The sequence below is a fragment of the Carettochelys insculpta genome, chromosome 19 (assembly GCF_033958435.1).
Source record: "Carettochelys insculpta isolate YL-2023 chromosome 19, ASM3395843v1, whole genome shotgun sequence".
NCBI lineage: Eukaryota > Metazoa > Chordata > Testudines > Carettochelyidae > Carettochelys > Carettochelys insculpta.
Window position 1 is genome coordinate 21,394,318 of NC_134155.1, and position 7,852 is coordinate 21,402,169.

A 7,852-nucleotide genomic window follows, 5' to 3' on the forward strand; every position below is an offset into this window, starting at 1 on the left:
TTTACCAAAAAACCCCAAACAAACAAAAAATCCCCACAATCCTCCACCCACCCACATACAACTGGCTCTTACTGTCACAGTTCCTGGGAAAACTGCACTTCTAAGTCACTCTTTTAACCTTTGATGGCACCTCACTCACCACTGCAGTGGGGGCTTGGGCCCCAGCCCTGCACCACAGCAGGGCCTCTAGCCCCAGTCCATGCCATTGCCTCCTCCTGTGCTGCATGGGGCAGGGTGAGGCTTTCCTCCTGCTGCATGGTTTAAAATTGGCTTTTGCACCAGGGATTGCAGACCCCTGCTCTAACATTTTCTTTCCTGGTCCATGCTGACTTCAACAACCAAGTTCCAGGGCCCTCTCAGTTTGGGCACCTCCCCAAACCATTCTGGGTCCAAGGGATGCTGGAAGAAGAGGTGCCTCTGGCTGGACCCAGTTTTCCTTGTTACCTGGAATGCCACAGTCCCAGCTTTGACTGCTACTGCCCCTACTACCTGAAGTCTCTTGCCTACAAATGTGTGAACACCTGAAGTTAGCTGGCTGTATCTACAGCACTGATGGCCAACCTAGGCTAGTGAGTGGGCCACGAGGCCCTCATTTGTCTCACAAGATTGTCAGAACCAAGGAATTCCCCTGAGATAGGATAGGTTTGCTAATTGCACATGTGCACCTAGAACTTACAGGGTGTGCTGACTGAACAATAGCAGTGCTTTGATTGGATGCAAATCCAACACATGGCTCCCAGTCAATATTGTGTGCAATCAGCACACACCTCACTTCTTGTGCTTTTGCTTCACATGCGTGTCACTTTAACAGGAAAAAAGCCACCACATGGACAGAAGCCAGTGAGATCCAGTAACCCTGTATGCAGGAAATGGTAAACAACATCTCATGGGTTACACCTAGAACTTTGCTGATCCACAGGTTTCATATCACTGATCTACAACCATCTTCCTTTATATATTGCTAATAGCAAGATTCTTGCAAACTCTTTCCAAATTTTATTGAGAAAATGACCCAGTATACAGGAGGCCAATACTAGCAAAACCAAACTAAATTTGAAGTCTCTTGCACTGTGACACCAAGCGAGCTAACTTCTTCAGGAATTTTTCAGTGGTAAGGGGTTAGTCTCAAAACCTCAGCAAACATTATCTCCTCTCAGGTTTCACATGAAGGAATCTTTGCTGCTTCGCCTTTTTTATGGTAAAGCCAAACACAGCTATAGTAGCATACCAAATAGCTAACATTAAGTTTTTTGTTTTTTTTTAAAACTAGAATCCTGGCATTTTAGCCATCGCAAATTTTATCTCAGACTGAGATACCTATTTACTTTCCCCACACGAGGGTTGTAGCTTGATAGTAATCACAAAGCTAAGTCCAATTCATCACATCGGTCTACTTTTTTACTAAATCCACGATACCCTTAACTTTAAGCATTTAATCTGCAATCCAGAACAGGGATTCTTATGGTCATCCAGAACTGAACTACTGTAATATAAATGCTTACCAAGGATGAAGAACATGGCTAAATTACAGTTTAGTCAGTGTAGTCAGCACATTTTAAGTCTTGTTCTAACTAAGGGCTGGTGTAGTGCAAAGTAGTCTTGAGCCCAAGATACTAAATAAAAGGAATATTACTTCAGTAGTCTCAACTGCACTAGCATCTGTTGGTGAGACAAACCAGCTTACAGAGAAATGAGTTAAGATACCACTCACCTCATGTAAAAAAGAGACCATGTCATATGAACAGAGGGCTTGTTCACAGTTACAGAATCTGAGTTGTGTCTTCCTTTCCCCCCACCCCAAACAATAACTGAGGAATGTTTCACTAGTGCTCTTAAAGGTTGAGAATCTTTGGAAGAAAAATCATCTACAGTTTCAAGAAGGTAATCATGTTTAAAGTAAGCAAAGTATCAAAAAATCCAATGTGCGCTAGTTATAAAGCTTATTTACACTACTTGAGTATTTTCTATTATGCAAGTTATTTGAAATAAGGATCAAGAAAATAATCTAAAAATTTTAATTTGTGCACCTAACAATATGCATCTTATAATTATAAAAGAGAATGGCACACACAATTGTTAGTGCTACCAAAAGACATTGGTTAGTTCTTTGGTTCATTTGGATGTTTTGTGATGCTCTTCTATCGCAGACCAACAAACTTGCAATGTGGACACCTGCAAAAGAAGAGAATAAGCAAGTTACAGTATAGCAAGAACTCCTACATACCTTAATCACTAACATACAAGATGTCTTCAGAAAACCATTGCTCACCACTAGTCAATCTGCCGGTAATTCCAGCTATTTTTGGCGAGTTTCATCATTTGATATCTTGTACTAAAGTGATCCACATTGAAAAATAAGTAAGAATCCAGGACTGCCACTAAAACCTACAAAGCCTGAAGCAATGAAAACTAGACATGCTTAGACACCCACCAAGTTCAATCACCTTTGCATTTGCTGTCTTACTATTTAAATTCAACCATTTTTGGCTTTACACTTTATGAATTACATCCACACAACCATCTGAGAGCTCACCTAGAAGATCTAATAGCTGCATTTTTAGTCACTTCTTTGCATCCAGTAAGTTTCCAGTGACTATGATGCAGTGACAACTCCTGTACATCATGCATGAGTGATTAAGTTTTAGCCCTTAATACGTTTAACACCTATAACTGCATTACTATATTTAATAAAAGACTATCTTGGACTGAGTCTATGCCCCAGAATCTAAATTTAGAAATGTAACAAGTTTGTCTTTAAGAGACTTTACCCTCAACATGTAAAATACTTCAAATTCACCCCAAAACTCTCTAGTACTGTACTTTCCTGCAGGAATCTCATTCAACTTCCATTACTTTTTTTTGGGGGGGGTGGGGGTGGAGGGGAGGGGCACCCATGGCACCTGTAAAAATTATGTTTCCAAACCTATTATAAAATGGATCATGGACTGCCTGCAGAGGGATCTGCCTTGGCATACTGGTTATTCTCATTATGGGGGAGAGATCTGGTCAAGAGAAGGGTTTCTCAAAGGCGGGGGAGGGAAAACAGGTTAGTTGCAAGCTATCAAGGTCCAAAGTTAGAGGGGATGTGATTAAGAGTTGTCTGACCTCATTTTTGATAGCTAAGAATGTCTGTGAGACCAGTACAGTTGTGTTTCATATAGTACATAGGATCAGAAATGTTCAATTATAAACAGGAAAGGAATAAAGCACCAGTAAACAAGTGATCACAATAGATGAGAATGTTTTGTCCCAAATAACTATGCAACAGTCCAACTCTGACATAGTAGAGAACTGTACAGCTGAATTATACTAGAATCTATTCTTATGTAGAACAAAACCCTTAAACATCTTCTATCAAACTAGCAATATTTGACGTGACACCTTACATACTTTAAGCTATATGCAAAAGCAAGGGAAAACTGCTGAAGAAGTCTCTCCCCTGTGGTAGATGCTCAGGTATCAGATTCTTATTAGTTGCAGTGGGGACAAGATGGTCTGTCACAACTTACACAAGTCACACAACATCCAGTTTCAGTTCTTGACCTTGATTCTGTGTATTGTGTATCTGAAGAACACAAGGCTTCATTTTTTCCCCCACGAAGTCTTGTTAAGCCATGACCCAGTTCTCTTCCATTATTAGGTCTGGTCTAAGACCCACATAGCCAAAGGAAACTGCTTTCCACCTCACTCCTCTGAAATACTGAGGTCGACAGACTCTGCAGAGTAAATGGAAACCAGAGAACAAGAGTGAAGATTACAGGCTACCCTGAGTTGGCACAGAATAGCCAGGACTCAGATAAACCATTTCTCATTTTTGTTTCCTAGTACACAGTTTAGGTCTCCAGACAACCTGAATGCAATATACATGTAGCTGTATTTCAGACAAGTTGAAAAGATTATCGTCAGTTCTCGCATCTGACGGCACTTCCTATTCAAGGGTATCATCATGTCAACAGCTTTTTGCATTGCTTGTCTATACGAACTAATAACCCAAGCACAATGCTTGCAAATTGTGTTTGAACACTGCCCTTGACTATTAGTTGCAAGGCATGAACTGATCAAATCTGTAAATTAGAGAAATCTGAGTATCAGCTGTAGTCAACTAAATTACTGACATCTATAGGATTTCAACTCCCATGAAGCATCTACAAAATGCCCAGATAAATCAACTTTTCCTTTTGCATTGATGCAAGTCCCTATCATGAATCACTGTCAAATGCCTAGAGTTCCCACCACAAAGATAATGGGACTGCACCATTCTAAACTCACTGTGTCAACACCACAAGTAAATTACCAGAAATGGCTTAAGAATTTATACAATTTTGTACAAATATAAGCTTACCTTGTATACTTCAAGACACCAGTAGTAGCAGGCATGCTTCAGTCTACGTAGACTATGGATCGCACCCTTCGTAGTTCCATTTGGGATCATCATTTGCAGTGTCGACTGTGACAAGACACCATTCTGCCCTAAAAAGAAATAATCATATGACATTTTACAATGGATATTTTGTAGGTTTATTGAAAGGGGGGGGGGGGGGGGAAAAACAAAACAAAAAAAAAAACACCTTTTCACCATCAACAGTATCTATTTTTGGTTTTGTTGCTCATTTACTCCTTTGCTTTGATCAATTCTAGAATTAACAGAGCTAGGTAATACTTTATCATGAAAGCAGGTGACTGGAATAGATGACTGTCCAGGTCCCTTCCAGTTTTAGGATTCCATTAAAAATACTGATTTCAAAATGAGCTTTAAGAGCTTGGAGCTTAGTTAGCCCCAAGAAACTTGCCCAGTCAAGAATCACTGCCTCTAAAGTTCAGTAATTCCCTTCTTACAACTTTCTATAATTTGAGTTTCTGAATGCAAGTGCACTGGAGTACCCAGAACTCTCCAGGAAAACTCTTACGTTTTATATTTTACTCACTAGTGTCACAGTGTCCAAGCAGTGCTGAAGCAAAGTCAGTGTAGTGACTACTGCTCTAACAACTAGCCAAATTATTCTGAAGATGTTTATTATTCAAACCAACTAGTCACACACAGCCAGCCCAACAGCTCCACGTGGCTAGCTGTTGGAAACCACAACAGCCAGGCATAAACCCACAAAACACAAAAGCAATTGGATGTTTTTCCACTTGTCTAGGACAAAGCAATTGAAATCCTGCTTTTTCTTATAGCAAACTCTTTCAGCCAGAGAACAATTAAGCAAATTAAACCCTGCATTGCCATTGCTGATTGGAACAGTAGAGAACTGGCAGATCTGTCTCTCCACTTCTCAACCCTCCTATCTCCAGTTCTCACAACGTTCCCCCATTGTTTACAAGGCAGTCAAATGGCTCAAGGAAAAAGTCCTTAAGCACCTTAAAGACGAACACCTTTATTTTTGAGGTAACGACCATTCGTGGGTAAAACCCACGTCATCAGATTGTGGACGAATCAGACCCAATAACTAACCGATCGCCCCTTTGCCCACAGGGCTCAGGTTCTGCTCTCGGCGCCTGCTGACACCATTCATTTAGGAGCCAGGCGGCATGAGCGGGAAGGGCCCTAACAGGAGCTGATTACAGAAATCTGAGGCCTCTAACGTTTTCCCTCCCAGCCGCAGAACAAACTTTGGGCCGTGCACCGAAACACGTGCACCGCCAGCGGACACCCGTTCTGCGCAGCGGCTGCGGCCGGTTTCCCTGAGCCGCCCGCGCGCCCTGCACAAAGGGGTCCCCCAGCCGCCACGTCGGGCGGGCACAGTACGGCCCCTCTCCCCCGCCACCGCGCCTCGGGGTGGGCCCCAACTCGCCGGTCAACCGCACTCTTACCCTCAGCTGCGGCTTCCTCGCGCCCGGCCGGGCCCGCGCCCCCCGCACTCCAGCAGCCGCCATCTTCTCCCGCGCGGAGCCGCCGCCTGCAAGGCAGAGATTGCGTCAGCTCCCGCACCCCACACCAACCGCGGGCTCCCGCGCGCCCCCGTCCCAACGGCTCCCCCACCACCCCCACTCCTCAGGGCGCCGCGAGCCCCCACTCAGGTCCAACCGACAGGCTACCCACTCCCCCCAGGCCAGCGACGTCCTCACACGCCGCCTTCCCAGCTCCGGCCCGCCCCACAGACGTTACCCCACCTGGCGGGTCCAGCACAACCCCGGGGAAAAGAACGAAACAGCGGCGGGCGGCTGCTTTTGAAGCGTTAGAATGTTCCATTCTGCCAGGGAGGGGAAACTCATCCCGGGTAGTCTCGGGCACACCCCCAGGGCTAGTGGAACGTACCATCTCGATCGCGGGATGGGGGGGGTGGGGAGCCAAGGTACCCTCTTCCGCCTGCCACTTAAAGGGACAGGTCTTGCTGTGCAGCAACCGGTTGCAGCGTGCGTCTTCGCAGGGCTCAGCCAGCTGGGGCAGAGAGGCTCATTGGTGGCTTGATGCTCAGCCAGCAACCCTCAGGCCTGACAAACTCACTGCGCCTATCACGGAGCGGACGTAGCAGCTGGGTGCAAGGGCTGTTCTGGGGGAAAGCTCACGGGAATGTTAATTTACCTCCCCGCCTACATCTTTGACGTGCATCAAAGCAAGACCAGTCAAATGCTGTAGGAGCCCATTTGCACCTGAGGTAAGAGGCGGAGGAGAAAGCAGCATGGCAGCAGCACGATGAAGACTCTCAGGCCCCTACACGGGATTTTCTTTGTAAATATGGACCACACACCATGCCCCGCACCTCCCCTCCCACCTACAGTTCTGCAGCTGCCCTGCCCCGACCGCAGCTGTAATACAGTAATAAAGGGTTATATAAAAATTACCATCTGGGATTCTACTGCAGTATTACAAGTGAAAAACAACTCCACAATTATTCAAGTATTCATCCTAATAACAACTGTGACTCCTCCCCTCATTACCCTGGGGAAAGCTGGGACAATGCCTCTTCTGCCCGCGCCCTGTCCCCTCCACCTGTTTCCCCAGGTTCCTTCCTCCAGAGACGTGGCATAGCGGACTAGTCGGGGGTTGTGGAGTGGAGGAAGAAGAGTGCTGTGGCTCTGCTCTGGCTGCTGGCCTTTGGCCATGTCACTCCACTTCTTGCTAGTGTGGGAGAGACGGTCCCACCTCTTCCCCTCAAGTGATGCAGCAGACAGATGGGGAAGGGGAGCTGTGTTGCTCCGCTTCCTGCTTGAGCTGCTGAGGAGTGCAGGATGGCCAGGTCCTTGCTGCAGGCACAAGCTTCCCCTGCCCTGCCTCCCACCTTGCTTCCCAGGGGCTCTGGCCACTTGCCTCTCCTGCTCCTGGCACATTAAGGGTGGGGATGTGGCCCCATCACACATTGCCAGCAGCCAAAGTTATGTGTTCAGTCTTTTAGAAAAGAGTGAGCAAAATTTTTACATCAGGTCCCACTTTTCATTCCCCCGTTAGCAGGGCCCCCACAACCTGTCTATGGTAATCCAAAGCAACAGAAATTTTGGTTATATTCGTAAGTGGAGTGGGGGGACCTTTTGGCACAGGTAAGAAAATAGGTGAATTTAAAAACTTTTATTTATTGGTACAGAAATATGAATATACATAAATAAAAAAGCAACATTTCAGCATTTTTAACGAGATGGATGAGCCTGAGACCCACCAGCCAATCATAGTGTGCCCCCCCTTAGGAAGTTTCCCACCTCCCCCAAAGAGGACCACCCCCCAGTGTCCACCCGTTTTAGAAGCATGTTATATACTTTTGTCTTATTTATAACCAGCACTTTCTATGATTCATCCTCTGTAATTATTTGAATCTGAGAATCTCTGGTCTTTGCTAATACACCTTCTGTTTTTACTGTACAATCAGCTCAGTGCTGTGATCTGACATAGGATGCATCTTCCTGGTCAAATCAAGTAAGT

General features: G+C 45.4%; 1 long non-coding RNA gene and 2 other non-coding genes across 3 annotated transcripts; all 3 read right to left on the bottom strand.

The window, feature by feature from the left end:
- Positions 1-1,002: 1,002 nt before the first annotated feature.
- LOC142023158 (uncharacterized) lies at positions 1,003-6,171 on the bottom strand. Its single transcript, XR_012648135.1, has 5 exons — positions 6,112-6,171; positions 5,812-5,897; positions 4,343-4,470; positions 3,510-3,716; positions 1,003-2,172 (listed from the first exon to the last, which is right to left on the bottom strand). It is a non-coding gene; the product is annotated as an uncharacterized LOC142023158 (long non-coding RNA).
- Positions 2,249-2,321, bottom strand: LOC142023336 (small nucleolar RNA SNORD65). Its single transcript, XR_012648213.1, has one exon. It is a non-coding gene; the product is annotated as a small nucleolar RNA SNORD65 (small nucleolar RNA).
- Positions 3,877-3,952, bottom strand: LOC142023332 (small nucleolar RNA SNORD49). The gene has a single exon (XR_012648209.1). It is a non-coding gene; the product is annotated as a small nucleolar RNA SNORD49 (small nucleolar RNA).
- Positions 6,172-7,852: the final 1,681 nt, after the last annotated feature.